This window comes from Penaeus monodon, chromosome 26, assembly GCF_015228065.2.
Source record: "Penaeus monodon isolate SGIC_2016 chromosome 26, NSTDA_Pmon_1, whole genome shotgun sequence".
Classification (NCBI taxonomy): domain Eukaryota; kingdom Metazoa; phylum Arthropoda; class Malacostraca; order Decapoda; family Penaeidae; genus Penaeus; species Penaeus monodon.
In genome coordinates this window covers 9989240-9996739 of record NC_051411.1, presented here as the reverse complement: position 1 = coordinate 9996739, position 7500 = coordinate 9989240, and positions in this window count along the sequence as shown.

Genomic DNA, 7500 nt, shown 5'->3' with positions numbered 1-7500 from the left:
GAGGAGGATTCTTAGAAAGCGAGAGAGGAGGACAGGTATAAATTCCTCGCTTTGATTTCGCTATTAAGTAGGCACGGTTTTGCGGTCTCTTTCTCTGTCTCTGTCTCTGTCTCTCTCTCTCTCTCTCTCTGTCTTTGTCTCTTCCTCTCTCTCTCACTCTCTCTCTCTCTCTCTCTCTCTCTCTCTCTCTCTTTCTTTCGCTCTCTCTCTCTCTCCCCCCCCCCTCTCTCTCTTCCCTAGAGAATCTGGATTTTGATTGAAATTTGAAGAGGAGAGAGCGAGAGCGAGAGAGAGAGAGAGAGAGAGAAGATAGATAGATAGAGAGAGAGAGAGAGGAGAGAGAGAGAGAGAGAGAGAGAGAGAGAGAGAGAGAGACAGAAAGACAGAGAGAGAGAGAGAATAAGAAAGAGAGATAGAGAGAGATGAAACCCTTAAAACGATTTTAAAACTTAAAAAAAGAATAAAGTATGACCATTCTCGACGGAGTGAAGTAAAGGAGAAAGAGAGAGAGAGAGAAAAAAAAAACAGACCAAACACACAAAAAATACAAAATTAGCAATACCTCCTCTAATAAAAAAGAAAAGAAAGAAACAAAGCAAGGAACGCCTCTATATCTAAAAAAATAATAATAATGATAGATAAATTTAAAAAATATATAACAAATAAATAAATAAATAAATCAAACAATTAACATAATAACAAAAGAGAGACAAAAGGACAAAAGGTCGACTTTGCTCTGGACTTTTGGGATACCAGAAAAAAAAACAGTAAATGGGGGAAGGAAAGAGAGGGAGAAGAAAGGAGGAAGGGGAGGAAGGAGTGTAGGAGATGGAATAGCGGAAGAGAGGGGAAGGGGGAGAGGGAGAGGGGAAGGGGAGGAAAGGGAGGAATAAGTGCATGAGATGGAATGAGGGAAGAGGAGCGGGAGTGGGAAGAGCTAAAAGGAGTGCGAGGAAGAGGAGGAAGGGGGGAGGACACGAGGGGAGGAGAAGGAGTAGTTGGAAGGCTGGAGACGAAGAGGATGATAAAGAGGGGAAGGTGGAGGAGGAGGGGAGAGGGTCAGGCAGCGAATGGCAATAGTATTAGGGACCTTCTGCACACAACCGGACGACCGTCACCGCCACCTCGAAGATTGTTCTGTTTACGTCCTTCCCCTCAGGACTGTTACCTACCCCCCCTCTTGCATTTAGACAGGCGACATTGCAGCAGCATTCCCTGGAGCAGCCGGACCTCACAACCCCCCTTGGCTCGTATATATCAGTTCTCAGCACAATGTACCTCTGCCCGTATGTGTTCAAGACTTACTTCCGCGCATCGGTGGCCCTAATCATGTCGCCTGTATGCATGCAGCGCCGCCCAAGAGAGGTGTGTAGTATTGTAGTAGTATGTTTTTTTGTTGTAGTTGTTGTTGTAGTTGTTTTGTATTTGGGTTAGTTTAGTTAGTGTAGGTGATGTGTTTTGAGTGTTGTGTGTTGTGGGAAGCGTTTCTCGTTTTATTTTCGCTTTATCGTTTTAATGTTTCGTGAGAGGTTTTTGTTTTTAATTTATTTTACTGTTTTGTCCAATGTGTTTTGTTTTTTTGCTTTTCTTTTATCTATTTTTCATGTATTATTATGATTATTTTATTTTTAGGCATGTCATCCATTTGACGCTTTCCCATATGTTTTTTATTTGTATTTGTTCGTGTCTTTTCGTTTAATAAATCTAACAGCGCAAATTAAAACAAAAACAAAATCAATCAATCAATAAAATGAATAATAATAATGCTGAAATGTCTGACAAAGGGATAATGTACTTAACAATAAAACACTCTACCGTGTTGACACCCGATACTGCATTTAGTAGGAAAACCCACAATGCACAGACGAAATTTGTTGAATAATGAAACAACAATTCCGAAATCTTCCTGGATTTCATTTTCAGGTTTCAATAAATTTCGTTTGTGCTTTGTGGGTTTTTCGACCTAATGCAGTATCGGGTGTCAAAAAGGGGACGAGGGAGGAGGAGGAGGAGGAGGAGGAGGAGGAGGAGGAGGAGGAGGAGGAGGAGGAGGAGGAGGAGGAGGAGGAGGAGGAGGAGGAGGAGGAGGAGGAGGAGGAGGAGGTGGAGGAGGAGGGGGGGAGATGAAGAAGAAGAAGAAGAAGAAAAAGAAGAAGAAGAAGAAGAAGAAGAAGAAGAAGAAGAAGAAGAAGAAGCGGAGACGAGGGAGGAGGAGGAAGAGGAAGAAGAGGAAGAAGAAGAAGAGGAGAAGGGGAAGGGCGACGGAGCGACGACGAGGATGGAGAAGGAGAGGGATAAGGAGAGAGGGGCGAAAGAATGAAGACGAAGGCGAAATGAAAAGGGTAAGGGAGAAGGAGGGAGAGGCAAAGGAGAGAGAGAGAGAGAGAGAGAGAGGAGAGAGAGAGAGAGAAAGAGAGACGAGAGAGAGAGAGAGAGGGCGAGAAGAGAGAGGAGAGAGAGAAAAAGAGAGAGAGGAGAGAGAGAGAGAAGAGAGAGAGAGAGAGAGAGAGAGAGAGGAGAAAGAGAGAAAGAGAGAGAGAAGGAGAGAGAAAGAGAGAGAGAAAAAAGAGAAAAGCAAAGCGAGAGCAAGAACAAGAGCGAGAGTAAGAGAGAGAGAGAGAGAGATCGACAGACGTCAGAGAAGCTTTTAATATTTTCTTACAAAGTATGAAACATCTATCATTACAACCGAACCAAACATACCGATAAGTACCTTTATGCTTAACAAGAAGGCCAGAGAACACCTTAACCCCCCCCCTACCCCTACCCCCCCCAACCTTCAAAATCGTTTCATCCGAATCGAAGCAGCGCCCGCGAGACGAGACCCCGCGTTCGAATCCTGTCCACTGGCTTCCGAACCGAGAGGTACCGGTTTTCTCTCCGGTATTAATGGACATCTGCTGCCCTGATGAGTCTTGAGGGCCGCCCTTTGAGGAGTATTCGGTCTAATCAGTTTCTCCAGCGGAAAAAAGGGGGAAAAACAGGGTTCGGTTTTCGTCTTACTGCTGAGTCATGTTGATCTGAATCATGAGTCGGAAGGCGGGAGATTCACGTATTTAAGAAAATAATAATAATAATAATAATAATAATAATTCTCTTTTTTCTTTCTCTTTTCCCTTTCATTTTAGTTTTCCTTTTTCTTTCTTTCTGTTTTTTTTTTCTTTCGTTTTAGAGGGTTTTTTTTTATTTCTCTTTCTTGTTCATTTCAGTTTTCTTTTTTCTTTTTCTTTTTCGTTCGTTTTAGTTTTCATTTCTTTCTCTTTTTTCTTCATTTTAGTTCTATTTTCTTTCTCTTTTTCTTTTCGTTTAGTTATTTTTTTCCTCTCTCCTTTTCTTTCATTTTACTGTTTTTCTTTTTTTTCTTCTTTTTTTTTCGTTTGTTTCGCTGATTCTCGTTGTGATTCTCTTCTAACGTTCACTTTCCTCTATTTTTCTTTTTTTCGCGAGATGTATAAATCGAAAAAAAAAACGAAACGAAAAGAAAAAACAGCAACAGATAGACACCGTTGGAGGAAGGAGCAAAAGGAATGAAAATCGGAGGAAGGTAATCTCACTCACGGGCAAAATTCTTAAATGATTAATTATCTTTCACTAAAAATGAATCGCTGCTCTCCCCCCTCCCCCCTCCTCAAAAAAAAAAAAAAAAATTGGAAGCTGAAAGAGGAATGAGGTTTTGGGATTCCTGATATTTTGGAAGGGAGAGGGGGAGGAAGGGAGAGGGGGGAGGGAAAGGGAGAGGGGGAGGAAGGGGAGAGGGGGAGGGGGAGGGAGAGGGGAGGGGGAAGGTGAGGGAGAGGGGGAAGGAGAGGGAGAGGGAGAGGGGGAGGGAGAGAGAGGGGAGAGGGAGAGGGGAAGGCGAGGGAACGAGGGAGAGGGGGAGGGGAGGGAGAGGGAGAGGGGGAAGGAGAGGGAAGAGGGGGAGGGAGAGGGAGAGGGGGAGGGGTAAGGAGAGGGGGAGGGATAGAGAGGGAGAGGGAGAGGGGGAGGGAGAGGGAGAGTGGGACGGAGAGGGAGAGTGGGGGAGGGAGGAGGGAGAGGGGAAGGAGAGGGAGAGGGGGAAGGGAGAGGGAGAGGGAGAGGGAGGGAGAGAGAGGGAGAGGGAGAGGGTGAGGGATACGGAGGGAGGAGGGGAAGGAGAAGAGAGAGAGGGAGGAGGGAGGCAGAGGGCGGAGAGGGAGAGGGGAAGGAGAGGGGAGGGAGGGAGGAAGAGGGAGAGGGAAAGAGAGGGGGGGAGAGGGAGAGGAAGAGGGGGAAGGAGAGAAGAGACGGAGAGAGGGAGAGGGAGGGACAGACAGACAGACAGAGACAGCAAGAAAGTGAGAGAGAGAGAAAAAAAAAAAACAGACAAGCAATCACAGAGACGGAAAGAAAAAGAGTGAGTGACAAGAGACAAAAAAAAAAAAAAAAAAAAAAAACAGAGAGAGAGAGAAAGTGAAAGACAATATTAGACAGCGAAGTAGACTCATCTGACAGAAAAACAGCAACAACAACGAAAAACAAACAGGAAACAGATATAGAAAGATATTTCTCTTGAGCTATCTTTGGGTCCGTTTCTTGCAAGATGCTCAGCTGCCAGAATACCATATAAAAAAGCCTCCAACAACAGTATTATTGGTATTAGTATGATTCGGTGGTACTGCTGTTAACTCTTTGCTAATGACGGAATTTGTTGCTGTACTCATAGCGTTATCTTAGTAATAATAACAAACGAAACCAATAAGGGTATGAGAGAGAGAGAGACAGAGAAGGAGAGAGAGAGAGAGAGAGAGAGAGAGATACTGAGAGAGAGAGAGAGAGAGAGAGACGAGAGAGAGAGAGAGAGGATGAGAGGAGAGAGAGGGAGAGAGAGAGAGAGCGAAGAGATAAATGGATGGGACTAACATATGGATAAAAGAAAGGACAGATTTGATAGATAGATAGATAGAGAGAGAGATGGGGAGGGACGGTGAGGGGAGGGAGGGAGGGAGGAAGAGGGTATGGAGATGATGAGAGAAGAGAGAAAGAGAGAAAGAGAGAGAGAGGAGAGAGAGAAGAGGGAGAAGAGAGAGAGAGGAGGGAGACGAGAGAGAGGATGACGAGGAGAAGAGGGAGAGAGAGGGGAGAGAGAGAGAGAGGAGAGAGAGAGAGAAATGTGAATTACCGATAAAACATAGGGATAAACGAAGATAGATAGATTAGGATAGAGAGAAGGGAGGGAAGGGAGAAGGAGGATGGGAGGGAGGGAGGGAGAGGAGGGAGGGGGGGGAGGGATGGAGGGAGAGGAGAAATAGAGAAAGAGAGAGAGAGAGAGAGGAGATGAGAAGGAGAGATGGTTGAGAGAGAGAGAGAGAGAGCCGAGAGAGAGAGAGAGAGAGAGGAGAGAGATGGATGACTAACATATGGATAAACAGATAGATAGATTGATAGATAGATAGATAGAAGAAGAGAGGATGGAGGGACGGAGGGAATGGGAGAGAGCGGAGGTAGAGGAGGGTAGAGAGGAGAGAGAAGAGAGTAGACCGAGAGGAATGGGATGGATTATTGAGAGAGAGAGGAGGAGAGGAGAAGAGAGAGAGAGAGAGAGACATGGGAGAGAGAGAGAGAGAGAGGGGTGGTAAGGAGAGAGGGAGGGAGGGAGGAGGAGAGGGAGGAAGGGAGGGAGGGAGGAAGGGAGGGAAAGGGAGGGAGGGGAGACGATGGGAGAGAAAGAGAACTGTAGGAGTCGGGAAGAAAGACGAGAGAGAGAAGAGGAGAGAGAGAGAGAGAGAGTAGAGAGCGGAGAGAGAGAGAGAGAGAGATTATGGATGACTAAACATATTGATAAACAGATAGAAGATTGATAGATTAGATAGAGAGATAGATAGAGAAGAGGGACGGGAGGAGGAAGGGAGGAGAGAGAGGAGGGGGAGATAGAGAGAGAGGAGAGAGGAGACGAGAGAGAGAGAGAGAGAGAGCGGAGAGAGAGAGAGAGAGAGAGAGAGAGAGAGAGAGAGAGAGTGAGAGAGAGAGACATGACCAACATATGGATAAACAGATAGATAGATTGATAGATAGATAGATAGAGAGAGAGGGAGGGGAGAGAGAGAGAGAGAGAGAGAGAGAGAGAGAGGAGATGAGAGTGAGTGAGAGTGAAGTAAGAGAGAGAGAGGAGAGGAGAGAGAGACGAGAGAGAGAGATGAGAGAGAGAGAGAGAGAGAGAGAGACGATGAGAGAGGAGAGAGAGAGAGAGAGGAGAGGAGAGAAGAGAGAGACGAGAGAGAGAGAGAGAGAGAGAAGAAAGAGAGAGAGAGAGAGAGAGAGAGAGAGAGAGAGAGAAAGGAGAGAGAGAGAGATGAGAGAGGAGTGAAGAGAGGAGACTGAGAGGAGAGAGCGAGAGAAAGAGAGAGAGAAAGAACAGAGGAGGGAGAAGAGAGAGCTGACCGAGTGATAGGTATTTTGAGAGAGAGAGAGCGAGAGAGAGCCAGAGAGAGATAGAGAGATGAGAGACAAGATGAGAGAGAGAGAGAGAGTGAGATTGAGGAGAGAGGCGGGGGGAGAGGAGAGAGGAGAGAGAGGGAGAGAGAGAGGGAGAGAGAGAGATTGATAGATAGATAGATAGATAGATAGATAGAGAGGAGAGAGAGAGAGAGAGAGAGGACGGAGAGAGGAGGGAGGAGAGGAGAGAGAGAGAGAAGGAGATTGAGAGAGTGAGAGAAGAGGAGAGAGAGAGAGAGCGAGGAGAGAGAGAAGAGAGAGAGAAAGAAAACGGAAAGAGAGAGGAAAAGAGACGAGAGAGAGAGAGACAGAGAGAGAGGAGATGAGAAGAGAGAGCGTGCATCTGTCTCCATCTTAACGCTCTTTCCCGCGACTTCCCCGAAAAAGGCCTTTCCCAAACCACCTCCTCGCTTCGATGAAGGATGAATCCGGCTGGCTTTTTCAGACGATTTTTCATCCCACAAAGAGCGGAAGAGAGAGGGATTTTGGGAGACGGGGCGGGGGAGGGATAAGGGGAAGGGGGAGGTGAGGGGGGAAGAGAGCAGGAGGGGGAGGGGGGGAGAGCGGGAGGGGAGGAGGGAAGGGAGAGGGAGAGTCAGGGTCGGGTAGGGGGATAAGGAGGGGGGAGGGGAGGAGGGAAGGGGGAGGGAGAGGGTCGGGGTAGGGGAATAAGGAGGGGGGAGGGGAGGAGGGAAGGGGGAGGGAGAGTCAGGGTCGGGTAGGGGAATAAGGAGGGGGGAGGGGAGGAGGGAAGGGGGAGGGAGAGTCAGGGTCGGGTAGGGGGATAAGGAGGGGGAGAGGGGGAGAGGGAGGGAGTGTTTGGTATGAGGGAAGGTGAAGGGGAAGGGGAGGAGAGGAGGGGGAGGAGAGGAGGGGGAGGGGGTGTTTGGGGGAAAGGGAAAAGGAAGGGGAAAAGTTTAGGTGGGTGAGAGTTTTAGAAGGAGAGGGAGGTGAGGATGGGTGGAGAGAGAGAGAGGGAGAGAGAGAGGAAGAGAGAAGAGAGAGAGAGAGAGGGACCGAGAGAGAGAAGGAGGGATGAGGAGAGAC